This window comes from Cyanistes caeruleus, chromosome 17 (assembly GCF_971803275.1).
Source record: "Cyanistes caeruleus chromosome 17, bCyaCae1.hap1.1, whole genome shotgun sequence".
Lineage (NCBI taxonomy): Eukaryota > Metazoa > Chordata > Aves > Passeriformes > Paridae > Cyanistes > Cyanistes caeruleus.
The window spans coordinates 264,097-291,328 of record NC_141717.1 but is presented as its reverse complement, the minus strand read 5'-3'; the positions used below and the strand labels follow the sequence as shown (position 1 = coordinate 291,328).

The 27,232-nt window shown below is 50.0% G+C and overlaps 2 long non-coding RNA genes across 2 annotated transcripts; both read left to right on the top strand.

The window, feature by feature from the left end:
• Window positions 1–1,766: 1,766 nt before the first annotated feature.
• LOC147649976 (uncharacterized) lies at window positions 1,767–9,696 on the top strand. The gene is made up of 7 exons (XR_015277254.1): window positions 1,767–2,496; window positions 2,591–2,824; window positions 3,116–5,650; window positions 5,745–5,978; window positions 6,270–8,804; window positions 8,899–9,132; window positions 9,424–9,696. It is a non-coding gene; the product is annotated as an uncharacterized LOC147649976 (long non-coding RNA).
• Window positions 9,697–11,782: 2,086 nt separating this feature from the next.
• On the top strand, window positions 11,783–25,463 carry LOC147649975 (uncharacterized). Its single transcript, XR_015277250.1, has 11 exons — window positions 11,783–11,958; window positions 12,053–12,286; window positions 12,578–15,112; window positions 15,207–15,440; window positions 15,732–18,260; window positions 18,355–18,588; window positions 18,880–21,417; window positions 21,512–21,745; window positions 22,037–24,571; window positions 24,666–24,899; window positions 25,191–25,463. It is a non-coding gene; the product is annotated as an uncharacterized LOC147649975 (long non-coding RNA).
• Window positions 25,464–27,232: the final 1,769 nt, after the last annotated feature.

Sequence of the window (27,232 nt, the reverse complement as noted above, 5' to 3'; positions counted from 1 at the left end):
ACATACGTTTTACAGTTGTTGTGTTCAGGATAGAGGTTTTAGAGTTTGTTTAAGTTGTCTGTAAATACGTTTCATAGAGTTTTGTTAGATCTCTTCTCAGGTAAATAGGTTCTATAGTTTGTTGTTGTTGTTGTGGTTGTTGTTGTTGTTACCAATATTCTTACAGTGTAAATATGTGGTGTAGTTCATTCTTGTTCCTTTTCTTCTACAGATAAACAGTCTTTGATTTTCACACCCCAGTTCTCTTTGCATTTTCTTCGGGCACATTTGCAAAGCTGTGGGTTGTTTCGGGAACAATGTTTGCAGGACTCTAAAAAGAGTATCACAACCGCTCTGCCACACTCTCAGCTGCTGCTGCTGCCCCAAAAAGCACTGGCTGGCTTTGCTCACACAATCACAGTTGTGGTGGCATTTCTACCACACCACAGGACAGCGATGTTTTCCCTCTTCTCCTGGAAATACCTACAGCACTTGTGGGTAGCAAGGCAAACATGAGCCTCTTTTAGTGGCCCTTGAAATTGGACATGTGAAATGAGGCACACAAAGCCACAGGCCAGCTGAACCTGGCATCTCTGAATGGGTCTTTACATTCTTCCCAGGAAGATGAATGGCAATCACTATTTTGGCAGGGAGGAAAGTGCATCAGCTAGCAATTTGCTGTAGAAAATGTGCTTTCTGCTCCTCTCACAGCCAAAACTCCTACCCATTTCTTGGAAGTCCTTCTTAGATAAGGACCGTGTTCAACTGAGTGACAGTGAAGCCAAATGGCAATGCCGCAATCAATTGTCCTGTACACAATCTCCTTCATCCACGTGGAAGGTTACTCACGGGCACACAAGAGGACGGAAGAAACCCAAATGCATCGTTGGACATAATAAAGTCAGACGTGTTGAGGGATGAAGAAATCTTGCAGAGATATGGAAAGCTGCCCTGAAAACCCAGTTCGGGGAGAGCCTGAGTTCTTTTGTGCTTCTAGGCCTGAAGATGCTCAGCACCTTTCCCAGATGCTCAGCAGGCAGTAGGATTGTGCCTGAATCTGGCTCTGGAAATGCCAGTGCCTCAACTGAGAGCTGTGGCAAGGATTTCCATTGCATGGAGAGGGGCCACAAGAGTCCTGCAAGAGTCTTTCAGCAGAGCAAACAGCAGCCTGGAGGGTGGGCAATGCTGCATCTGGACCACTGCATGCTCATCCTTCACCACAATGCAGAGCTGCCATGGATCACTTTTTCCATTTGTCCAGTTGGATATGTTTTGGAGAAGTTGTTCTAGGTGGCTTTGGATGGTGATCCAAGTAGGAAGCAGCCATTCGCCTGCTGTGATATCCTTACAACTAGTCCTAACTTCTCATTGCCTTTGGTTTGATTGGGGGTGTTTTATCTGTTTGTTTGATTGGTTTCTTTGGGTTGGTTTCTTTGTGTTTTTCTCTGTTTTGCTTGGAGTTTCTTTTCCTTTTTTAGAAATGACTGGTGAAGTTGGCACAACCAAACTCCAGAAAACGTAAAGCAGGCTTGACTTTCCAGAAATTGCATTTGGCTGGCTTTAGCTGCATTCCCCAGGATCACGATCAGCAGTAGATATTTGCAGGTTTTGCTCTGCATCCTCAGCCTGCCCAGGTGTTGTTCAGTGTTTCAGCAGTGGAGAAGACGATGGATATTTTGCTAAACCTCCTTTCAAACAACAGAACTTGGGTTAGCACGACAGAAAAGAAGAAAAGAAAATCTTCGCCAGTTAGAACAGAGCCAGAGTCCCACCATTTCCCCCTCCACTTTTCTTTCTTTTCTACATTTAGAGGTAAAGCTTCCATCTCCAAAAGCTTCCATCTCTCACTTCCTGATGTAGCCATTTGCTACCCTTTAGCCTTGACTGCCACGCATCGGACTGCTGTCCGTGTGGGGCTGGGGATGCTCAGCCTGGAAAGAGAAGGGGGCTGGCGAGGCCTCCCTGCAGCTCTAGGAAAGATGGGCACAGGGAGGAGAAGCCTTTCAACTGCAGGAGTGAGCTTGAAGTTGGATCTAATGAAGCTGCTCTTTTCCACTCCGGCTGCTGGGCCACTGGCCCAGGCTGTGCACAGAGGCTGGGGATGCTCCATCCTTGGCAACATCCAAGGCCAGCTGGGAGCGGGGCTCTGAGCAACCTATTCTAGGGGAAGATCGCTCCGCTTGGAACAAGATGGTCTTTAGGATCCCTTCCAAGCCCAAGCACCCAGGGATTCCATCGTTCATTCTACGGTCTCCGTTGTCCACTTCAGCCTGGGCCTGAACTCCTGGCGGTGATGTCACAGTGCACGCTCCAGCTAGAACTTCCAGCATCCAGCAACGGCCACAACACAACCCTTGGCTCCTTGTGCCAGCACGCTCTTCATTCACCCTGCTCCAAGCCTACCCCTGTCACCTTGTTGCCACCTGCTCCCTGATTCCCCCAGCAGTCCCCAAAGCTCCCCATCGCTTGGATTTTGCTCTCCATCCCTGCAGGATGTCTGCATTTGTTCCAAAAGAGGTATGGTACTATTCCACGGAGGCGGACACCCCGCAGCTGCCTGGCTGGGCTGGAGCTCTGTGGGACAGTGTGGGAAATTTTGCTACCTCTGCAGGCTGGCACAGACGGAGAGGAGGAGACGGACGTCGATACACAGACTGATAGAGAAGAAGCCATGGAAGTGGACGGAGAGGATACTGGAGAGGAAGAGATGGATGTGGATATGTACGAGACAGAGGAAGAGATGGAGGTGGAAACGAAAGATTATGTTGAAGAGATGGATATTGATCTAAAAGACAAGGAGGAAGACATGGTCTTGGGATGAAGACCGATGCCAGCAGCAGAACAGGCAGGTGCTCCCCACAGGCAGAATGGGGCCCCTGCTGCCAGCCTGGGGCCGGGCTGGGCACTTCCTGCTCAGGGACACGCTAGCCCATGCACTGGATTCTGCTGGCCATCCCTGGCCTGGCCTGGGCTTGCTGTGGGCCACACAAGCCCTGTTCCAGTGCCTGGGCCACAGCCCCCAGCCAGGCTCCCTTCTGGCAGCAGAGTCCCACTGGGCCAGTGTCCCAGCCCGGCAGCACATGGAACACCCTTCCGTGCCTGACTGCACTGACCGTGCTACTTGTTTTTCTTCCAGGACTTAGGGACATCACAGACACAGATGCCACCCTGCTGTACATACGTTTTACAGTTGTTGTGTTCAGGATAGAGGTTTTAGAGTTTGTTTAAGTTGTCTGTAAATACGTTTCATAGAGTTTTGTTAGATCTCTTCTCAGGTAAATAGGTTCTATAGTTTGTTGTTGTTGTTGTGGTTGTTGTTGTTGTTACCAATATTCTTACAGTGTAAATATGTGGTGTAGTTCATTCTTGTTCCTTTTCTTCTACAGATAAACAGTCTTTGATTTTCACACCCCAGTTCTCTTTGCATTTTCTTCGGGCACATTTGCAAAGCTGTGGGTTGTTTCGGGAACAATGTTTGCAGGACTCTAAAAAGAGTATCACAACCGCTCTGCCACACTCTCAGCTGCTGCTGCTGCCCCAAAAAGCACTGGCTGGCTTTGCTCACACAATCACAGTTGTGGTGGCATTTCTACCACACCACAGGACAGCGATGTTTTCCCTCTTCTCCTGGAAATACCTACAGCACTTGTGGGTAGCAAGGCAAACATGAGCCTCTTTTAGTGGCCCTTGAAATTGGACATGTGAAATGAGGCACACAAAGCCACAGGCCAGCTGAACCTGGCATCTCTGAATGGGTCTTTACATTCTTCCCAGGAAGATGAATGGCAATCACTATTTTGGCAGGGAGGAAAGTGCATCAGCTAGCAATTTGCTGTAGAAAATGTGCTTTCTGCTCCTCTCACAGCCCAAACTCCTACCCATTTCTTGGAAGTCCTTCTTAGATAAGGACCGTGTTCAACTGAGTGACAGTGAAGCCAAATGGCAATGCCGCAATCAATTGTCCTGTACACAATCTCCTTCATCCACGTGGAAGGTTACTCACGGGCACACAAGAGGACGGAAGAAACCCAAATGCATCGTTGGACATAATAAAGTCAGACGTGTTGAGGGATGAAGAAATCTTGCAGAGATATGGAAAGCTGCCCTGAAAACCCAGTTCGGGGAGAGCCTGAGCTCTTTTGTGCTTCTAGGCCTGAAGATGCTCAGCAGCTTTCCCAGATGCTCAGCAGGCAGTAAGATTGTGCAGGAATCTGGCTCTGGAAATGCCAGTGCCTCAACTGAGAGCTGTGGCAAGGATTTCCATTGCATGGAGAGGGGCCACAAGAGTCCTGCAAGAGTCTTTCAGCAGAGCAAACAGCAGCCTGGAGGGTGGGCAATGCTGCATCTGGACCACTGCATGCTCATCCTTCACCACAATGCAGAGCTGCCATGGATCACTTTTTCCATTTGTCCTGTTGGATATGTTTTGGACAAGTTGTTCTAGGTGGCTTTGGATGGTGATCCAAGTAGGAAGCAGCCATTCGCCTGCTGTGATATCCTTACAACTAGTCCTAACTTCTCATTGCCTTTGGTTTGATTGGGGGTGTTTTATCTGTTTGTTTGATTGGTTTCTTTGGGTTGGTTTCTTTGTGTTTTTCTCTCTTTTGCTTGGAGTTTCTTTTCCTTTTTTAGAAATGACTGGTGAAGTTGGCACAACCAAACTCCAGAAAACGTAAAGCAGGCTTGACTTTCCAGAAATTGCTTTTGGCTGGCTTTAGCTGCATTCCCCAGGATCACGATCAGCAGTAGATATTTGCAGGTTTTGCTCTGCATCCTCAGCCTGCCCAGGTGTTGTTCAGTGTTTCAGCAGTGGAGAAGACGATGGATATTTTGCTAAACCTCCTTTCAAACAACAAAACTTGGGTTAGCACGACAGAAAAGAAGAAAAGAAAATCTTCGCCAGTTAGAACAGAGCCAGAGTCCCACCATTTCCCCCTCCACTTCTCTTTCTTTTCTACATTTAGAGGTAAAGCTTCCATCTCCAAAAGCTTCCATCTCTCACTTCCTGATGTAGCCATTTGCTACCCTTTAGCCTTGACTGCCACGCATCGGACTGCTGTCCGTGTGGGGCTGGGGATGCTCAGCCTGGAAAGAGAAGGGGGCTGGCGAGGCCTCCCTGCAGCTCTAGGAAAGATGGGCACAGGGAGGAGAAGCCTTTCAACTGCAGGAGTGAGCTTGAAGTTGGATCTAATGAAGCTGCTCTTTTCCACTCCGGCTGCTGGGCCACTGGCCCAGGCTGTGCACAGAGGCTGGGGATGCTCCATCCTTGGCAACATCCAAGGCCAGCTGGGAGCGGGGCTCTGAGCAACCTATTCTAGGGGAAGATCGCTCCGCTTGGAACAAGATGGTCTTTAGGGTCCCTTCCAAGCCCAAGCACCCAGGGATTCCATCGTTCATTCTACGGTCTCCGTTGTCCACTTCAGCCTGGGCCTGAACTCCTGGCGGTGATGTCACAGTGCACGCTCCAGCTAGAACTTCCAGCATCCAGCAACGGCCACAACACAACCCTTGGCTCCTTGTGCCAGCACGCTCTTCATTCACCCTGCTCCAAGCCTACCCCTGTCACCTTGTTGCCACCTGCTCCCTGATTCCCCCAGCAGTCCCCAAAGCTCCCCATCGCTTGGATTTTGCTCTCCATCCCTGCAGGATGTCTGCATTTGTTCCAAAAGAGGTATGGTACTATTCCACGGAGGCGGACACCCCGCAGCTGCCTGGCTGGGCTGGAGCTCTGTGGGACAGGCTGGGAAATTTTGCTACCTCTGCAGGCTGGCACAGACGGAGAGGAGGAGACGGACGTCGATACACAGACTGATAGAGAAGAAGCCATGGAAGTGGACGGAGAGGATACTGGAGAGCAAGAGATGGATGTGGATATGTACGAGACAGAGGAAGAGATGGAGGTGGAAACGAAAGATTATGTTGAAGAGATGGATATTGATCTAAAAGACAAGGAGGAAGACATGGTCTTGGGATGAAGACCGATGCCAGCAGCAGAACAGGCAGGTGCTCCCCACAGGCAGAATGGGGCCCCTGCTGCCAGCCTGGGGCCGGGCTGGGCACTTCCTGCTCAGGGACACGCTAGCCCATGCACTGGATTCTGCTGGCCATCCCTGGCCTGGCCTGGGCTTGCTGTGGGCCACACAAGCCCTGTTCCAGTGCCTGGGCCACAGCCCCCAGCCAGGCTCCCTTCTGGCAGCAGAGTCCCACTGGGCCAGTGTCCCAGCCCGGCAGCACATGGAACACCCTTCCGTGCCTGACTGCACTGACCGTGCTACTTGTTTTTCTTGCAGGACTTAGGGACATCACAGACACAGATGCCACCCTGCTGTACATACGTTTTACAGTTGTTGTGTTCAGGATAGAGGTTTTAGAGTTTGTTTAAGTTGCCTGTAAATACGTTTCATAGAGTTTTGTTAGATCTCTTCTCAGGTAAATAGGTTCTATAGTTTGTTGTTGTTGTTGTGGTTGTTGTTGTTGTTACCAATATTCTTACAGTGTAAATATGTGGTGTAGTTCATTCTTGTTCCTTTTCTTCTACAGATAAACAGTCTTTGATTTTCACACCCCAGTTCTCTTTGCATTTTCTTCGGGCACATTTGCAAAGCTGTGGGTTGTTTCGGGAACAATGTTTGCAGGACTCTAAAAAGAGTATCACAACCGCTCTGCCACACTCTCAGCTGCTGCTGCTGCCCCAAAAAGCACTGGCTGGCTTTGCTCACACAATCACAGTTGTGGTGGCATTTCTACCACACCACAGGACAGCGATGTTTTCCCTCTTCTCCTGGAAATACCTACAGCACTTGTGGGTAGCAAGGCAAACATGAGCCTCTTTTAGTGGCCCTTGAAATTGGACATGTGAAATGAGGCACACAAAGCCACAGGCCAGCTGAACCTGGCATCTCTGAATGGGTCTTTACATTCTTCCCAGGAAGATGAATGGCAATCACTATTTTGGCAGGGAGGAAAGTGCATCAGCTAGCAATTTGCTGTAGAAAATGTGCTTTCTGCTCCTCTCACAGCCCAAACTCCTACCCATTTCTTGGAAGTCCTTCTTAGATAAGGACCGTGTTCAACTGAGTGACAGTGAAGCCAAATGGCAATGCCGCAATCAATTGTCCTGTACACAATCTCCTTCATCCACGTGGAAGGTTACTCACGGGCACACAAGAGGACGGAAGAAACCCAAATGCATCGTTGGACATAATAAAGTCAGACGTGTTGAGGGATGAAGAAATCTTGCAGAGATATGGAAAGCTGCCCTGAAAACCCAGTTCGGGGAGAGCCTGAGCTCTTTTGTGCTTCTAGGCCTGAAGATGCTCAGCACCTTTCCCAGATGCTCAGCAGGCAGTAGGATTGTGCCTGAATCTGGCTCTGGAAATGCCAGTGCCTCAACTGAGAGCTGTGGCAAGGATTTCCATTGCATGGAGAGGGGCCACAAGAGTCCTGCAAGAGTCTTTCAGCAGAGCAAACAGCAGCCTGGAGGGTGGGCAATGCTGCATCTGGACCACTGCATGCTCATCCTTCACCACAATGCAGAGCTGCCATGGATCACTTTTTCCATTTGTCCTGTTGGATATGTTTTGGACAAGTTGTTCTAGGTGGCTTTGGATGGTGATCCAAGTAGGAAGCAGCCATTCGCCTGCTGTGATATCCTTACAACTAGTCCTAACTTCTCATTGCCTTTGGTTTGATTGGGGGTGTTTTATCTGTTTGTTTGATTGGTTTCTTTGGGTTGGTTTCTTTGTGTTTTTCTCTCTTTTGCTTGGAGTTTCTTTTCCTTTTTTAGAAATGACTGGTGAAGTTGGCACAACCAAACTCCAGAAAACGTAAAGCAGGCTTGACTTTCCAGAAATTGCATTTGGCTGGCTTTAGCTGCATTCCCCAGGATCACGATCAGCAGTAGATATTTGCAGGTTTTGCTCTGCATCCTCAGCCTGCCCAGGTGTTGTTCAGTGTTTCAGCAGTGGAGAAGACGATGGATATTTTGCTAAACCTCCTTTCAAACAACAGAACTTGGGTTAGCACGACAGAAAAAAAGAAAAGAAAATCTTCGCCAGTTAGAACAGAGCCAGAGTCCCACCATTTCCCCCTCCACTTTTCTTTCTTTTCTACATTTAGAGGTAAAGCTTCCATCTCCAAAAGCTTCCATCTCTCACTTCCTGATGTAGCCATTTGCTACCCTTTAGCCTTGACTGCCACGCATCGGACTGCTGTCCGTGTGGGGCTGGGGATGCTCAGCCTGGAAAGAGAAGGGGGCTGGCGAGGCCTCCCTGCAGCTCTAGGAAAGATGGGCACAGGGAGGAGAAGCCTTTCAACTGCAGGAGTGAGCTTGAAGTTGGATCTAATGAAGCTGCTCTTTTCCACTCCGGCTGCTGGGCCACTGGCCCAGGCTGTGCACAGAGGCTGGGGATGCTCCATCCTTGGCAACATCCAAGGCCAGCTGGGAGCGGGGCTCTGAGCAACCTATTCTAGGGGAAGATCGCTCCGCTTGGAACAAGATGGTCTTTAGGATCCCTTCCAAGCCCAAGCACCCAGGGATTCCATCGTTCATTCTACGGTCTCCGTTGTCCACTTCAGCCTGGGCCTGAACTCCTGGCGGTGATGTCACAGTGCACGCTCCAGCTAGAACTTCCAGCATCCAGCAACGGCCACAACACAACCCTTGGCTCCTTGTGCCAGCACGCTCTTCATTCACCCTGCTCCAAGCCTACCCCTGTCACCTTGTTGCCACCTGCTCCCTGATTCCCCCAGCAGTCCCCAAAGCTCCCCATCGCTTGGATTTTGCTCTCCATCCCTGCAGGATGTCTGCATTTGTTCCAAAAGAGGTATGGTACTATTCCACGGAGGCGGACACCCTGCAGCTGCCTGGCTGGGCTGGAGCTCTGTGGGACAGTGTGGGAAATTTTGCTACCTCTGCAGGCTGGCACAGACGGAGAGGAGGAGACGGACGTCGATACACAGACTGATAGAGAAGAAGCCATGGAAGTGGACGGAGAGGATACTGGAGAGGAAGAGATGGATGTGGATATGTACGAGACAGAGGAAGAGATGGAGGTGGAAACGAAAGATTATGTTGAAGAGATGGATATTGATCTAAAAGACAAGGAGGAAGACATGGTCTTGGGATGAAGACCGATGCCAGCAGCAGAACAGGCAGGTGCTCCCCACAGGCAGAATGGGGCCCCTGCTGCCAGCCTGGGGCCGGGCTGGGCACTTCCTGCTCAGGGACACGCTAGCCCATGCACTGGATTCTGCTGGCCATCCCTGGCCTGGCCTGGGCTTGCTGTGGGCCACACAAGCCCTGTTCCAGTGCCTGGGCCACAGCCCCCAGCCAGGCTCCCTTCTGGCAGCAGAGTCCCACTGGGCCAGTGTCCCAGCCCGGCAGCACATGCAACACCCTTCCGTGCCTGACTGCACTGACCGTGCTACTTGTTTTTCTTGCAGGACTTAGGGACATCACAGACACAGATGCCACCCTGCTGTACATACGTTTTACAGTTGTTGTGTTCAGGATAGAGGTTTTAGAGTTTGTTTAAGTTGTCTGTAAATACGTTTCATAGAGTTTTGTTAGATCTCTTCTCAGGTAAATAGGTTCTATAGTTTGTTGTTGTTGTTGTGGTTGTTGTTGTTGTTACCAATATTCTTACAGTGTAAATATGTGGTGTAGTTCATTCTTGTTCCTTTTCTTCTACAGATAAACAGTCTTTGATTTTCACACCCCAGTTCTCTTTGCATTTTCTTCGGGCACATTTGCAAAGCTGTGGGTTGTTTCGGGAACAATGTTTGCAGGACTCTAAAAAGAGTATCACAACCGCTCTGCCACACTCTCAGCTGCTGCTGCTGCCCCAAAAAGCACTGGCTGGCTTTGCTCACACAATCACAGTTGTGGTGGCATTTCTACCACACCACAGGACAGCGATGTTTTCCCTCTTCTCCTGGAAATACCTACAGCACTTGTGGGTAGCAAGGCAAACATGAGCCTCTTTTAGTGGCCCTTGAAATTGGACATGTGAAATGAGGCACACAAAGCCACAGGCCAGCTGAACCTGGCATCTCTGAATGGGTCTTTACATTCTTCCCAGGAAGATGAATGGCAATCACTATTTTGGCAGGGAGGAAAGTGCATCAGCTAGCAATTTGCTGTAGAAAATGTGCTTTCTGCTCCTCTCACAGCCAAAACTCCTACCCATTTCTTGGAAGTCCTTCTTAGATAAGGACCGTGTTCAACTGAGTGACAGTGAAGCCAAATGGCAATGCCGCAATCAATTGTCCTGTACACAATCTCCTTCATCCACGTGGAAGGTTACTCACGGGCACACAAGAGGACGGAAGAAACCCAAATGCATCGTTGGACATAATAAAGTCAGACGTGTTGAGGGATGAAGAAATCTTGCAGAGATATGGAAAGCTGCCCTGAAAACCCAGTTCGGGGAGAGCCTGAGCTCTTTTGTGCTTCTAGGCCTGAAGATGCTCAGCACCTTTCCCAGATGCTCAGCAGGCAGTAAGATTGTGCAGGAATCTGGCTCTGGAAATGCCAGTGCCTCAACTGAGAGCTGTGGCAAGGATTTCCATTGCATGGAGAGGGGCCACAAGAGTCCTGCAAGAGTCTTTCAGCAGAGCAAACAGCAGCCTGGAGGGTGGGCAATGCTGCATCTGGACCACTGCATGCTCATCCTTCACCACAATGCAGAGCTGCCATGGATCACTTTTTCCATTTCTCCTGTTGGATATGTTTTGGAGAAGTTGTTCTAGGTGGCTTTGGATGGTGATCCGAGTAGGAAGCAGCCATTCGCCTGCTGTGATATCCTTACAACTAGTCCTAACTTCTCATTGCCTTTGGTTTGATTGGGGGTGTTTTATCTGTTTGTTTGATTGGTTTCTTTGGGTTGGTTTCTTTGTGTTTTTCTCTCTTTTGCTTGGAGTTTCTTTTCCTTTTTTAGAAATGACTGGTGAAGTTGGCACAACCAAACTCCAGAAAACGTAAAGCAGGCTTGACTTTCCAGAAATTGCTTTTGGCTGGCTTTAGCTGCATTCCCCAGGATCACGATCAGCAGTAGATATTTGCAGGTTTTGCTCTGCATCCTCAGCCTGCCCAGGTGTTGTTCAGTGTTTCAGCAGTGGAGAAGACGATGGATATTTTGCTAAACCTCCTTTCAAACAACAAAACTTGGGTTAGCACGACAGAAAAGAAGAAAAGAAAATCTTCGCCAGTTAGAACAGAGCCAGAGTCCCACCATTTCCCCCTCCACTTCTCTTTCTTTTCTACATTTAGAGGTAAAGCTTCCATCTCCAAAAGCTTCCATCTCTCACTTCCTGATGTAGCCATTTGCTACCCTTTAGCCTTGACTGCCACGCATCGGACTGCTGTCCGTGTGGGGCTGGGGATGCTCAGCCTGGAAAGAGAAGGGGGCTGGCGAGGCCTCCCTGCAGCTCTAGGAAAGATGGGCACAGGGAGGAGAAGCCTTTCAACTGCAGGAGTGAGCTTGAAGTTGGATCTAATGAAGCTGCTCTTTTCCACTCCGGCTGCTGGGCCACTGGCCCAGGCTGTGCACAGAGGCTGGGGATGCTCCATCCTTGGCAACATCCAAGGCCAGCTGGGAGCGGGGCTCTGAGCAACCTATTCTAGGGGAAGATCGCTCCGCTTGGAACAAGATGGTCTTTAGGGTCCCTTCCAAGCCCAAGCACCCAGGGATTCCATCATTCATTCTACGGTCTCCGTTGTCCACTTCAGCCTGGGCCTGAACTCCTGGCGGTGATGTCACAGTGCACGCTCCAGCTAGAACTTCCAGCATCCAGCAACGGCCACAACACAACCCTTGGCTCCTTGTGCCAGCACGCTCTTCATTCACCCTGCTCCAAGCCTACCCCTGTCACCTTGTTGCCACCTGCTCCCTGATTCCCCCAGCAGTCCCCAAAGCTCCCCATCGCTTGGATTTTGCTCTCCATCCCTGCAGGATGTCTGCATTTGTTCCAAAAGAGGTATGGTACTATTCCACGGAGGCGGACACCCCGCAGCTGCCTGGCTGGGCTGGAGCTCTGTGGGACAGTGTGGGAAATTTTGCTACCTCTGCAGGCTGGCACAGACGGAGAGGAGGAGACGGACGTCGATACACAGACTGATAGAGAAGAAGCCATGGAAGTGGACGGAGAGGATACTGGAGAGGAAGAGATGGATGTGGATATGTACGAGACAGAGGAAGAGATGGAGGTGGAAACGAAAGATTATGTTGAAGAGATGGATATTGATCTAAAAGACAAGGAGGAAGACATGGTCTTGGGATGAAGACCGATGCCAGCAGCAGAACAGGCAGGTGCTCCCCACAGGCAGAATGGGGCCCCTGCTGCCAGCCTGGGGCCGGGCTGGGCACTTCCTGCTCAGGGACACGCTAGCCCATGCACTGGATTCTGCTGGCCATCCCTGGCCTGGCCTGGGCTTGCTGTGGGCCACACAAGCCCTGTTCCAGTGCCTGGGCCACAGCCCCCAGCCAGGCTCCCTTCTGGCAGCAGAGTCCCACTGGGCCAGTGTCCCAGCCCGGCAGCACATGGAACACCCTTCCGTGCCTGACTGCACTGACCGTGCTACTTGTTTTTCTTCCAGGACTTAGGGACATCACAGACACAGATGCCACCCTGCTGTACATACGTTTTACAGTTGTTGTGTTCAGGATAGAGGTTTTAGAGTTTGTTTAAGTTGCCTGTAAATACGTTTCATAGAGTTTTGTTAGATCTCTTCTCAGGTAAATAGGTTCTATAGTTTGTTGTTGTTGTTGTGGTTGTTGTTGTTGTTACCAATATTCTTACAGTGTAAATATGTGGTGTAGTTCATTCTTGTTCCTTTTCTTCTACAGATAAACAGTCTTTGATTTTCACACCCCAGTTCTCTTTGCATTTTCTTCGGGCACATTTGCAAAGCTGTGGGTTGTTTCGGGAACAATGTTTGCAGGACTCTAAAAAGAGTATCACAACCGCTCTGCCACACTCTCAGCTGCTGCTGCTGCCCCAAAAAGCACTGGCTGGCTTTGCTCACACAATCACAGTTGTGGTGGCATTTCTACCACACCACAGGACAGCGATGTTTTCCCTCTTCTCCTGGAAATACCTACAGCACTTGTGGGTAGCAAGGCAAACATGAGCCTCTTTTAGTGGCCCTTGAAATTGGACATGTGAAATGAGGCACACAAAGCCACAGGCCAGCTGAACCTGGCATCTCTGAATGGGTCTTTACATTCTTCCCAGGAAGATGAATGGCAATCACTATTTTGGCAGGGAGGAAAGTGCATCAGCTAGCAATTTGCTGTAGAAAATGTGCTTTCTGCTCCTCTCACAGCCCAAACTCCTACCCATTTCTTGGAAGTCCTTCTTAGATAAGGACCGTGTTCAACTGAGTGACAGTGAAGCCAAATGGCAATGCCGCAATCAATTGTCCTGTACACAATCTCCTTCATCCACGTGGAAGGTTACTCACGGGCACACAAGAGGACGGAAGAAACCCAAATGCATCGTTGGACATAATAAAGTCAGACGTGTTGAGGGATGAAGAAATCTTGCAGAGATATGGAAAGCTGCCCTGAAAACCCAGTTCGGGGAGAGCCTGAGCTCTTTTGTGCTTCTAGGCCTGAAGATGCTCAGCACCTTTCCCAGATGCTCAGCAGGCAGTAGGATTGTGCCTGAATCTGGCTCTGGAAATGCCAGTGCCTCAACTGAGAGCTGTGGCAAGGATTTCCATTGCATGGAGAGGGGCCACAAGAGTCCTGCAAGAGTCTTTCAGCAGAGCAAACAGCAGCCTGGAGGGTGGGCAATGCTGCATCTGGACCACTGCATGCTCATCCTTCACCACAATGCAGAGCTGCCATGGATCACTTTTTCCATTTGTCCTGTTGGATATGTTTTGGACAAGTTGTTCTAGGTGGCTTTGGATGGTGATCCAAGTAGGAAGCAGCCATTCGCCTGCTGTGATATCCTTACAACTAGTCCTAACTTCTCATTGCCTTTGGTTTGATTGGGGGTGTTTTATCTGTTTGTTTGATTGGTTTCTTTGGGTTGGTTTCTTTGTGTTTTTCTCTCTTTTGCTTGGAGTTTCTTTTCCTTTTTTAGAAATGACTGGTGAAGTTGGCACAACCAAACTCCAGAAAACGTAAAGCAGGCTTGACTTTCCAGAAATTGCTTTTGGCTGGCTTTAGCTGCATTCCCCAGGATCACGATCAGCAGTAGATATTTGCAGGTTTTGCTCTGCATCCTCAGCCTGCCCAGGTGTTGTTCAGTGTTTCAGCAGTGGAGAAGACGATGGATATTTTGCTAAACCTCCTTTCAAACAACAAAACTTGGGTTAGCACGACAGAAAAGAAGAAAAGAAAATCTTCGCCAGTTAGAACAGAGCCAGAGTCCCACCATTTCCCCCTCCACTTCTCTTTCTTTTCTACATTTAGAGGTAAAGCTTCCATCTCCAAAAGCTTCCATCTCTCACTTCCTGATGTAGCCATTTGCTACCCTTTAGCCTTGACTGCCACGCATCGGACTGCTGTCCGTGTGGGGCTGGGGATGCTCAGCCTGGAAAGAGAAGGGGGCTGGCGAGGCCTCCCTGCAGCTCTAGGAAAGATGGGCACAGGGAGGAGAAGCCTTTCAACTGCAGGAGTGAGCTTGAAGTTGGATCTAATGAAGCTGCTCTTTTCCACTCCGGCTGCTGGGCCACTGGCCCAGGCTGTGCACAGAGGCTGGGGATGCTCCATCCTTGGCAACATCCAAGGCCAGCTGGGAGCGGGGCTCTGAGCAACCTATTCTAGGGGAAGATCGCTCCGCTTGGAACAAGATGGTCTTTAGGGTCCCTTCCAAGCCCAAGCACCCAGGGATTCCATCGTTCATTCTACGGTCTCCGTTGTCCACTTCAGCCTGGGCCTGAACTCCTGGCGGTGATGTCACAGTGCACGCTCCAGCTAGAACTTCCAGCATCCAGCAACGGCCACAACACAACCCTTGGCTCCTTGTGCCAGCACGCTCTTCATTCACCCTGCTCCAAGCCTACCCCTGTCACCTTGTTGCCACCTGCTCCCTGATTCCCCCAGCAGTCCCCAAAGCTCCCCATCGCTTGGATTTTGCTCTCCATCCCTGCAGGATGTCTGCATTTGTTCCAAAAGAGGTATGGTACTATTCCACGGAGGCGGACACCCCGCAGCTGCCTGGCTGGGCTGGAGCTCTGTGGGACAGTGTGGGAAATTTTGCTACCTCTGCAGGCTGGCACAGACGGAGAGGAGGAGACGGACGTCGATACACAGACTGATAGAGAAGAAGCCATGGAAGTGGACGGAGAGGATACTGGAGAGGAAGAGATGGATGTGGATATGTACGAGACAGAGGAAGAGATGGAGGTGGAAACGAAAGATTATGTTGAAGAGATGGATATTGATCTAAAAGACAAGGAGGAAGACATGGTCTTGGGATGAAGACCGATGCCAGCAGCAGAACAGGCAGGTGCTCCCCACAGGCAGAATGGGGCCCCTGCTGCCAGCCTGGGGCCGGGCTGGGCACTTCCTGCTCAGGGACACGCTAGCCCATGCACTGGATTCTGCTGGCCATCCCTGGCCTGGCCTGGGCTTGCTGTGGGCCACACAAGCCCTGTTCCAGTGCCTGGGCCACAGCCCCCAGCCAGGCTCCCTTCTGGCAGCAGAGTCCCACTGGGCCAGTGTCCCAGCCCGGCAGCACATGGAACACCCTTCCGTGCCTGACTGCACTGACCGTGCTACTTGTTTTTCTTCCAGGACTTAGGGACATCACAGACACAGATGCCACCCTGCTGTACATACGTTTTACAGTTGTTGTGTTCAGGATAGAGGTTTTAGAGTTTGTTTAAGTTGTCTGTAAATACGTTTCATAGAGTTTTGTTAGATCTCTTCTCAGGTAAATAGGTTCTATAGTTTGTTGTTGTTGTTGTTGTTGTTGTTGTTACCAATATTCTTACAGTGTAAATATGTGGTGTAGTTCATTCTTGTTCCTTTTCTTCTACAGATAAACAGTCTTTGATTTTCACACCCCAGTTCTCTTTGCATTTTCTTCGGGCACATTTGCAAAGCTGTGGGTTGTTTCGGGAACAATGTTTGCAGGACTCTAAAAAGAGTATCACAACCGCTCTGCCACACTCTCAGCTGCTGCTGCTGCCCCAAAAAGCACTGGCTGGCTTTGCTCACACAATCACAGTTGTGGTGGCATTTCTACCACACCACAGGACAGCGATGTTTTCCCTCTTCTCCTGGAAATACCTACAGCACTTGTGGGTAGCAAGGCAAACATGAGCCTCTTTTAGTGGCCCTTGAAATTGGACATGTGAAATGAGGCACACAAAGCCACAGGCCAGCTGAACCTGGCATCTCTGAATGGGTCTTTACATTCTTCCCAGGAAGATGAATGGCAATCACTATTTTGGCAGGGAGGAAAGTGCATCAGCTAGCAATTTGCTGTAGAAAATGTGCTTTCTGCTCCTCTCACAGCCAAAACTCCTACCCATTTCTTGGAAGTCCTTCTTAGATAAGGACCGTGTTCAACTGAGTGACAGTGAAGCCAAATGGCAATGCCGCAATCAATTGTCCTGTACACAATCTCCTTCATCCACGTGGAAGGTTACTCACGGGCACACAAGAGGACGGAAGAAACCCAAATGCATCGTTGGACATAATAAAGTCAGACGTGTGGAGGGATGAAGAAATCTTGCAGAGATATGGAAAGCTGCCCTGAAAACCCAGTTCGGGGAGAGCCTGAGCTCTTTTGTGCTTCTAGGCCTGAAGATGCTCAGCACCTTTCCCAGATGCTCAGCAGGCAGTAAGATTGTGCAGGAATCTGGCTCTGGAAATGCCAGTGCCTCAACTGAGAGCTGTGGCAAGGATTTCCATTGCATGGAGAGGGGCCACAGTCCTGCAAGAGTCTTTCAGCAGAGCAAACAGCAGCCTGGAGGGTGGGCAGTGCTGCATCTGGACCACTGCATGCTCATCCTCAACCACAATGCAGAGCTGCCATGGATCACTTTTTCCATTTGTCCTGTTGGATATGTTTTGGACAAGTTGTTCTAGGTGGCTTTGGATGGTGATCCAAGTAGGAAGCAGCCATTCGCCTGCTGTGATATCCTTACAACTAGTCCTAACTTCTCATTGCCTTTGGTTTGATTGGGGGTGTTTTATCTGTTTGTTTGATTGGTTTCTTTGGGTTGGTTTCTTTGTGTTTTTCTCTCTTTTGCTTGGAGTTTCTTTTCCTTTTTTAGAAATGACTGGTGAAGTTGGCACAACCAAACTCCAGAAAACGTAAAGCAGGCTTGACTTTCCAGAAATTGCTTTTGGCTGGCTTTAGCTGCATTCCCCAGGATCACGATCAGCAGTAGATATTTGCAGGTTTTGCTCTGCATCCTCAGCCTGCCCAGGTGTTGTTCAGTGTTTCAGCAGTGGAGAAGACGATGGATATTTTGCTAAACCTCCTTTCAAACAACAAAACTTGGGTTAGCACGACAGAAAAGAAGAAAAGAAAATCTTCGCCAGTTAGAACAGAGCCAGAGTCCCACCATTTCCCCCTCCACTTCTCTTTCTTTTCTACATTTAGAGGTAAAGCTTCCATCTCCAAAAGCTTCCATCTCTCACTTCCTGATGTAGCCATTTGCTACCCTTTAGCCTTGACTGCCACGCATCGGACTGCTGTCCGTGTGGGGCTGGGGATGCTCAGCCTGGAAAGAGAAGGGGGCTGGCGAGGCCTCCCTGCAGCTCTAGGAAAGATGGGCACAGGGAGGAGAAGCCTTTCAACTGCAGGAGTGAGCTTGAAGTTGGATCTAATGAAGCTGCTCTTTTCCACTCCGGCTGCTGGGCCACTGGCCCAGGCTGTGCACAGAGGCTGGGGATGCTCCATCCTTGGCAACATCCAAGGCCAGCTGGGAGCGGGGCTCTGAGCAACCTATTCTAGGGGAAGATCGCTCCGCTTGGAACAAGATGGTCTTTAGGGTCCCTTCCAAGCCCAAGCACCCAGGGATTCCATCATTCATTCTACGGTCTCCGTTGTCCACTTCAGCCTGGGCCTGAACTCCTGGCGGTGATGTCACAGTGCACGCTCCAGCTAGAACTTCCAGCATCCAGCAACGGCCACAACACAACCCTTGGCTCCTTGTGCCAGCACGCTCTTCATTCACCCTGCTCCAAGCCTACCCCTGTCACCTTGTTGCCACCTGCTCCCTGATTCCCCCAGCAGTCCCCAAAGCTCCCCATCGCTTGGATTTTGCTCTCCATCCCTGCAGGATGTCTGCATTTGTTCCAAAAGAGGTATGGTACTATTCCACGGAGGCGGACACCCCGCAGCTGCCTGGCTGGGCTGGAGCTCTGTGGGACAGTGTGGGAAATTTTGCTACCTCTGCAGGCTGGCACAGACGGAGAGGAGGAGACGGACGTCGATACACAGACTGATAGAGAAGAAGCCATGGAAGTGGACGGAGAGGATACTGGAGAGGAAGAGATGGATGTGGATATGTACGAGACAGAGGAAGAGATGGAGGTGGAAACGAAAGATTATGTTGAAGAGATGGATATTGATCTAAAAGACAAGGAGGAAGACATGGTCTTGGGATGAAGACCGATGCCAGCAGCAGAACAGGCAGGTGCTCCCCACAGGCAGAGTGGGGCCCCTGCTGCCAGCCTGGGGCCGGGCTGGGCACTTCCTGCTCAGGGACACGCTAGCCCATGCACTGGATTCTGCTGGCCATCCCTGGCCTGGCCTGGGCTTGCTGTGGGCCACACAAGCCCTGTTCCAGTGCCTGGGCCACAGCCCCCAGCCAGGCTCCCTTCTGGCAGCAGAGTCCCACTGGGCCAGTGTCCCAGCCCGGCAGCACATGGAACACCCTTCCGTGCCTGACTGCACTGACCGTGCTACTTGTTTTTCTTCCAGGACTTAGGGACATCACAGACACAGATGCCACCCTGCTGTACATACGTTTTACAGTTGTTGTGTTCAGGATAGAGGTTTTAGAGTTTGTTTAAGTTGTCTGTAAATACGTTTCATAGAGTTTTGTTAGATCTCTTCTCAGGTAAATAGGTTCTATAGTTTGTTGTTGTTGTTGTGGTTGTTGTTGTTGTTGTTACCAATATTCTTACAGTGTAAATATGTGGTGTAGTTCATTCTTGTTCCTTTTCTTCTACAGATAAACAGTCTTTGATTTTCACACCCCAGTTCTCTTTGCATTTTCTTCGGGCACATTTGCAAAGCTGTGGGTTGTTTCGGGAACAATGTTTGCAGGACTCTAAAAAGAGTATCACAACCGCTCTGCCACACTCTCAGCTGCTGCTGCTGCCCCAAAAAGCACTGGCTGGCTTTGCTCACACAATCACAGTTGTGGTGGCATTTCTACCACACCACAGGACAGCGATGTTTTCCCTCTTCTCCTGGAAATACCTACAGCACTTGTGGGTAGCAAGGCAAACATGAGCCTCTTTTAGTGGCCCTTGAAATTGGACATGTGAAATGAGGCACACAAAGCCACAGGCCAGCTGAACCTGGCATCTCTGAATGGGTCTTTACATTCTTCCCAGGAAGATGAATGGCAATCACTATTTTGGCAGGGAGGAAAGTGCATCAGCTAGCAATTTGCTGTAGAAAATGTGCTTTCTGCTCCTCTCACAGCCAAAACTCCTACCCATTTCTTGGAAGTCCTTCTTAGATAAGGACCGTGTTCAACTGAGTGACAGTGAAGCCAAATGGCAATGCCGCAATCAATTGTCCTGTACACAATCTCCTTCATCCACGTGGAAGGTTACTCACGGGCACACAAGAGGACGGAAGAAACCCAAATGCATCGTTGGACATAATAAAGTCAGACGTGTTGAGGGATGAAGAAATCTTGCAGAGATATGGAAAGCTGCCCTGAAAACCCAGTTCGGGGAGAGCCTGAGCTCTTTTGTGCTTCTAGGCCTGAAGATGCTCAGCAGCTTTCCCAGATGCTCAGCAGGCAGTAAGATTGTGCAGGAATCTGGCTCTGGAAATGCCAGTGCCTCAACTGAGAGCTGTGGCAAGGATTTCCATTGCATGGAGAGGGGCCACAAGAGTCCTGCAAGAGTCTTTCAGCAGAGCAAACAGCAGCCTGGAGGGTGGGCAATGCTGCATCTGGACCACTGCATGCTCATCCTTCACCACAATGCAGAGCTGCCATGGATCACTTTTTCCATTTGTCCTGTTGGATATGTTTTGGACAAGTTGTTCTAGGTGGGTTTGGATGGTGATCCAAGTAGGAAGCAGCCATTCGCCTGCTGTGATATCCTTACAACTAGTCCTAACTTCTCATTGCCTTTGGTTTGATTGGGGGTGTTTTATCTGTTTGTTTGATTGGTTTCTTTGGGTTGGTTTCTTTGTGTTTTTCTCTCTTTTGCTTGGAGTTTCTTTTCCTTTTTTAGAAATGACTGGTGAAGTTGGCACAACCAAACTCCAGAAAACGTAAAGCAGGCTTGACTTTCCAGAAATTGCTTTTGGCTGGCTTTAGCTGCATTCCCCAGGATCACGATCAGCAGTAGATATTTGCAGGTTTTGCTCTGCATCCTCAGCCTGCCCAGGTGTTGTTCAGTGTTTCAGCAGTGGAGAAGACGATGGATATTTTGCTAAACCTCCTTTCAAACAACAAAACTTGGGTTAGCACGACAGAAAAGAAGAAAAGAAAATCTTCGCCAGTTAGAACAGAGCCAGAGTCCCACCATTTCCCCCTCCACTTCTCTTTCTTTTCTACATTTAGAGGTAAAGCTTCCATCTCCAAAAGCTTCCATCTCTCACTTCCTGATGTAGCCATTTGCTACCCTTTAGCCTTGACTGCCACGCATCGGACTGCTGTCCGTGTGGGGCTGGGGATGCTCAGCCTGGAAAGAGAAGGGGGCTGGCGAGGCCTCCCTGCAGCTCTAGGAAAGATGGGCACAGGGAGGAGAAGCCTTTCAACTGCAGGAGTGAGCTTGAAGTTGGATCTAATGAAGCTGCTCTTTTCCACTCCGGCTGCTGGGCCACTGGCCCAGGCTGTGCACAGAGGCTGGGGATGCTCCATCCTTGGCAACATCCAAGGCCAGCTGGGAGCGGGGCTCTGAGCAACCTATTCTAGGGGAAGATCGCTCCGCTTGGAACAAGATGGTCTTTAGGGTCCCTTCCAAGCCCAAGCACCCAGGGATTCCATCATTCATTCTACGGTCTCCGTTGTCCACTTCAGCCTGGGCCTGAACTCCTGGCGGTGATGTCACAGTGCACGCTCCAGCTAGAACTTCCAGCATCCAGCAACGGCCACAACACAACCCTTGGCTCCTTGTGCCAGCACGCTCTTCATTCACCCTGCTCCAAGCCTACCCCTGTCACCTTGTTGCCACCTGCTCCCTGATTCCCCCAGCAGTCCCCAAAGCTCCCCATCGCTTGGATTTTGCTCTCCATCCCTGCAGGATGTCTGCATTTGTTCCAAAAGAGGTATGGTACTATTCCACGGAGGCGGACACCCCGCAGCTGCCTGGCTGGGCTGGAGCTCTGTGGGACAGGCTGGGAAATTTTGCTACCTCTGCAGGCTGGCACAGACGGAGAGGAGGAGACGGACGTCGATACACAGACTGATAGAGAAGAAGCCATGGAAGTGGACGGAGAGGATACTGGAGAGCAAGAGATGGATGTGGATATGTACGAGACAGAGGAAGAGATGGAGGTGGAAACGAAAGATTATGTTGAAGAGATGGATATTGATCTAAAAGACAAGGAGGAAGACATGGTCTTGGGATGAAGACCGATGCCAGCAGCAGAACAGGCAGGTGCTCCCCACAGGCAGAGTGGGGCCCCTGCTGCCAGCCTGGGGCCGGGCTGGGCACTTCCTGCTCAGGGACACGCTAGCCCATGCACTGGATTCTGCTGGCCATCCCTGGCCTGGCCTGGGCTTGCTGTGGGCCACACAAGCCCTGTTCCAGTGCCTGGGCCACAGCCCCCAGCCAGGCTCCCTTCTGGCAGCAGAGTCCCACTGGGCCAGTGTCCCAGCCCGGCAGCACATGGAACACCCTTCCGTGCCTGACTGCACTGACCGTGCTACTTGTTTTTCTTGCAGGACTTAGGGACATCACAGACACAGATGCCACCCTGCTGTACATACGTTTTACAGTTGTTGTGTTCAGGATAGAGGTTTTAGAGTTTGTTTAAGTTGTCTGTAAATACGTTTCATAGAGTTTTGTTAGATCTCTTCTCAGGTAAATAGGTTCTATAGTTTGTTGTTGTTGTTGTGGTTGTTGTTGTTGTTACCAATATTCTTACAGTGTAAATATGTGGTGTAGTTCATTCTTGTTCCTTTTCTTCTACAGATAAACAGTCTTTGATTTTCACACCCCAGTTCTCTTTGCATTTTCTTCGGGCACATTTGCAAAGCTGTGGGTTGTTTCGGGAACAATGTTTGCAGGACTCTAAAAAGAGTATCACAACCGCTCTGCCACACTCTCAGCTGCTGCTGCTGCCCCAAAAAGCACTGGCTGGCTTTGCTCACACAATCACAGTTGTGGTGGCATTTCTACCACACCACAGGACAGCGATGTTTTCCCTCTTCTCCTGGAAATACCTACAGCACTTGTGGGTAGCAAGGCAAACATGAGCCTCTTTTAGTGGCCCTTGAAATTGGACATGTGAAATGAGGCACACAAAGCCACAGGCCAGCTGAACCTGGCATCTCTGAATGGGTCTTTACATTCTTCCCAGGAAGATGAATGGCAATCACTATTTTGGCAGGGAGGAAAGTGCATCAGCTAGCAATTTGCTGTAGAAAATGTGCTTTCTGCTCCTCTCACAGCCAAAACTCCTACCCATTTCTTGGAAGTCCTTCTTAGATAAGGACCGTGTTCAACTGAGTGACAGTGAAGCCAAATGGCAATGCCGCAATCAATTGTCCTGTACACAATCTCCTTCATCCACGTGGAAGGTTACTCACGGGCACACAAGAGGACGGAAGAAACCCAAATGCATCGTTGGACATAATAAAGTCAGACGTGTGGAGGGATGAAGAAATCTTGCAGAGATATGGAAAGCTGCCCTGAAAACCCAGTTCGGGGAGAGCCTGAGCTCTTTTGTGCTTCTAGGCCTGAAGATGCTCAGCAGCTTTCCCAGATGCTCAGCAGGCAGTAAGATTGTGCCTGAATCTGGCTCTGGAAATGCCAGTGCCTCAACTGAGAGCTGTGGCAAGGATTTCCATTGCATGGAGAGGGGCCACAAGAGTCCTGCAAGAGTCTTTCAGCAGAGCAAACAGCAGCCTGGAGGGTGGGCAATGCTGCATCTGGACCACTGCATGCTCATCCTTCACCACAATGCAGAGCTGCCATGGATCACTTTTTCCATTTGTCCTGTTGGATATGTTTTGGACAAGTTGTTCTAGGTGGCTTTGGATGGTGATCCAAGTAGGAAGCAGCCATTCGCCTGCTGTGATATCCTTACAACTAGTCCTAACTTCTCATTGCCTTTGGTTTGATTGGGGGTGTTTTATCTGTTTGTTTGATTGGTTTCTTTGGGTTGGTTTCTTTGTGTTTTTCTCTCTTTTGCTTGGAGTTTCTTTTCCTTTTTTAGAAATGACTGGTGAAGTTGGCACAACCAAACTCCAGAAAACGTAAAGCAGGCTTGACTTTCCAGAAATTGCTTTTGGCTGGCTTTAGCTGCATTCCCCAGGATCACGATCAGCAGTAGATATTTGCAGGTTTTGCTCTGCATCCTCAGCCTGCCCAGATGTTGTTCAGTGTTTCAGCAGTGGAGAAGATGATGGATATTTTGCTAAACCTCCTTTCAAACAACAGAACTTGGGTTAGCACGACAGAAAAGAAGAAAAGAAAATCTTCGCCAGTTAGAACAGAGCCAGAGTCCCACCATTTCCCCCTCCACTTCTCTTTCTTTTCTACATTTAGAGGTAAAGCTTCCATCTCCAAAAGCTTCCATCTCTCACTTCCTGATGTAGCCATTTGCTACCCTTTAGCCTTGACTGCCACGCATCGGACTGCTGTCCGTGTGGGGCTGGGGATGCTCAGCCTGGAAAGAGAAGGGGGCTGGCGAGGCCTCCCTGCAGCTCTAGGAAAGATGGGCACAGGGAGGAGAAGCCTTTCAACTGCAGGAGTGAGCTTGAAGTTGGATCTAATGAAGCTGCTCTTTTCCACTCCGGCTGCTGGGCCACTGGCCCAGGCTGTGCACAGAGGCTGGGGATGCTCCATCCTTGGCAACATCCAAGGCCAGCTGGGAGCGGGGCTCTGAGCAACCTATTCTAGGGGAAGATCGCTCCGCTTGGAACAAGATGGTCTTTAGGGTCCCTTCCAAGCCCAAGCACCCAGGGATTCCATCATTCATTCTACGGTCTCCGTTGTCCACTTCAGCCTGGGCCTGAACTCCTGGCGGTGATGTCACAGTGCACGCTCCAGCTAGAACTTCCAGCATCCAGCAACGGCCACAACACAACCCTTGGCTCCTTGTGCCAGCACGCTCTTCATTCACCCTGCTCCAAGCCTACCCCTGTCACCTTGTTGCCACCTGCTCCCTGATTCCCCCAGCAGTCCCCAAAGCTCCCCATCGCTTGGATTTTGCTCTCCATCCCTGCAGGATGTCTGCATTTGTTCCAAAAGAGGTATGGTACTATTCCACGGAGGCGGACACCCCGCAGCTGCCTGGCTGGGCTGGAGCTCTGTGGGACAGGCTGGGAAATTTTGCTACCTCTGCAGGCTGGCACAGACGGAGAGGAGGAGACGGACGTCGATACACAGACTGATAGAGAAGAAGCCATGGAAGTGGACGGAGAGGATACTGGAGAGGAAGAGATGGATGTGGATATGTACGAGACAGAGGAAGAGATGGAGGTGGAAACGAAAGATTATGTTGAAGAGATGGATATTGATCTAAAAGACAAGGAGGAAGACATGGTCTTGGGATGAAGACCGATGCCAGCAGCAGAACAGGCAGGTGCTCCCCACAGGCAGAGTGGGGCCCCTGCTGCCAGCCTGGGGCCGGGCTGGGCACTTCCTGCTCAGGGACACGCTAGCCCATGCACTGGATTCTGCTGGCCATCCCTGGCCTGGCCTGGGCTTGCTGTGGGCCACACAAGCCCTGTTCCAGTGCCTGGGCCACAGCCCCCAGCCAGGCTCCCTTCTGGCAGCAGAGTCCCACTGGGCCAGTGTCCCAGCCCGGCAGCACATGGAACACCCTTCCGTGCCTGACTGCACTGACCGTGCTACTTGTTTTTCTTGCAGGACTTAGGGACATCACAGACACAGATGCCACCCTGCTGTACATACGTTTTACAGTTGTTGTGTTCAGGATAGAGGTTTTAGAGTTTGTTTAAGTTGTCTGTAAATACGTTTCATAGAGTTTTGTTAGATCTCTTCTCAGGTAAATAGGTTCTATAGTTTGTTGTTGTTGTTGTGGTTGTTGTTGTTGTTACCAATATTCTTACAGTGTAAATATGTGGTGTAGTTCATTCTTGTTCCTTTTCTTCTACAGATAAACAGTCTTTGATTTTCACACCCCAGTTCTCTTTGCATTTTCTTCGGGCACATTTGCAAAGCTGTGGGTTGTTTCGGGAACAATGTTTGCAGGACTCTAAAAAGAGTATCACAACCGCTCTGCCACACTCTCAGCTGCTGCTGCTGCCCCAAAAAGCACTGGCTGGCTTTGCTCACACAATCACAGTTGTGGTGGCATTTCTACCACACCACAGGACAGCGATGTTTTCCCTCTTCTCCTGGAAATACCTACAGCACTTGTGGGTAGCAAGGCAAACATGAGCCTCTTTTAGTGGCCCTTGAAATTGGACATGTGAAATGAGGCACACAAAGCCACAGGCCAGCTGAACCTGGCATCTCTGAATGGGTCTTTACATTCTTCCCAGGAAGATGAATGGCAATCACTATTTTGGCAGGGAGGAAAGTGCATCAGCTAGCAATTTGCTGTAGAAAATGTGCTTTCTGCTCCTCTCACAGCCAAAACTCCTACCCATTTCTTGGAAGTCCTTCTTAGATAAGGACCGTGTTCAACTGAGTGACAGTGAAGCCAAATGGCAATGCCGCAATCAATTGTCCTGTACACAATCTCCTTCATCCACGTGGAAGGTTACTCACGGGCACACAAGAGGACGGAAGAAACCCAAATGCATCGTTGGACATAATAAAGTCAGACGTGTGGAGGGATGAAGAAATCTTGCAGAGATATGGAAAGCTGCCCTGAAAACCCAGTTCGGGGAGAGCCTGAGCTCTTTTGTGCTTCTAGGCCTGAAGATGCTCAGCACCTTTCCCAGATGCTCAGCAGGCAGTAGGATTGTGCAGGAATCTGGCTCTGGAAATGCCAGTGCCTCAACTGAGAGCTGTGGCAAGGATTTCCATTGCATGGAGAGGGGCCACAAGAGTCCTGCAAGAGTCTTTCAGCAGAGCAAACAGCAGCCTGGAGGGTGGGCAATGCTGCATCTGGACCACTGCATGCTCATCCTTCACCACAATGCAGAGCTGCCATGGATCACTTTTTCCATTTCTCCTGTTGGATATGTTTTGGAGAAGTTGTTCTAGGTGGCTTTGGATGGTGATCCGAGTAGGAAGCAGCCATTCGCCTGCTGTGATATCCTTACAACTAGTCCTAACTTCTCATTGCCTTTGGTTTGATTGGGGGTGTTTTATCTGTTTGTTTGATTGGTTTCTTTGGGTTGGTTTCTTTGTGTTTTTCTCTCTTTTGCTTGGAGTTTCTTTTCCTTTTTTAGAAATGACTGGTGAAGTTGGCACAAGCAAACTCCAGAAAACGTAAAGCAGGCTTGACTTTCCAGAAATTGCTTTTGGCTGGCTTTAGCTGCATTCCCCAGGATCACGATCAGCAGTAGATATTTGCAGGTTTTGCTCTGCATCCTCAGCCTGCCCAGGTGTTGTTCAGTGTTTCAGCAGTGGAGAAGACGATGGATATTTTGCTAAACCTCCTTTCAAACAACAAAACTTGGGTTAGCACGACAGAAAAGAAGAAAAGAAAATCTTCGCCAGTTAGAACAGAGCCAGAGTCCCACCATTTCCCCCTCCACTTCTCTTTCTTTTCTACATTTAGAGGTAAAGCTTCCATCTCCAAAAGCTTCCATCTCTCACTTCCTGATGTAGCCATTTGCTACCCTTTAGCCTTGACTGCCACGCATCGGACTGCTGTCCGTGTGGGGCTGGGGATGCTCAGCCTGGAAAGAGAAGGGGGCTGGCGAGGCCTCCCTGCAGCTCTAGGAAAGATGGGCACAGGGAGGAGAAGCCTTTCAACTGCAGGAGTGAGCTTG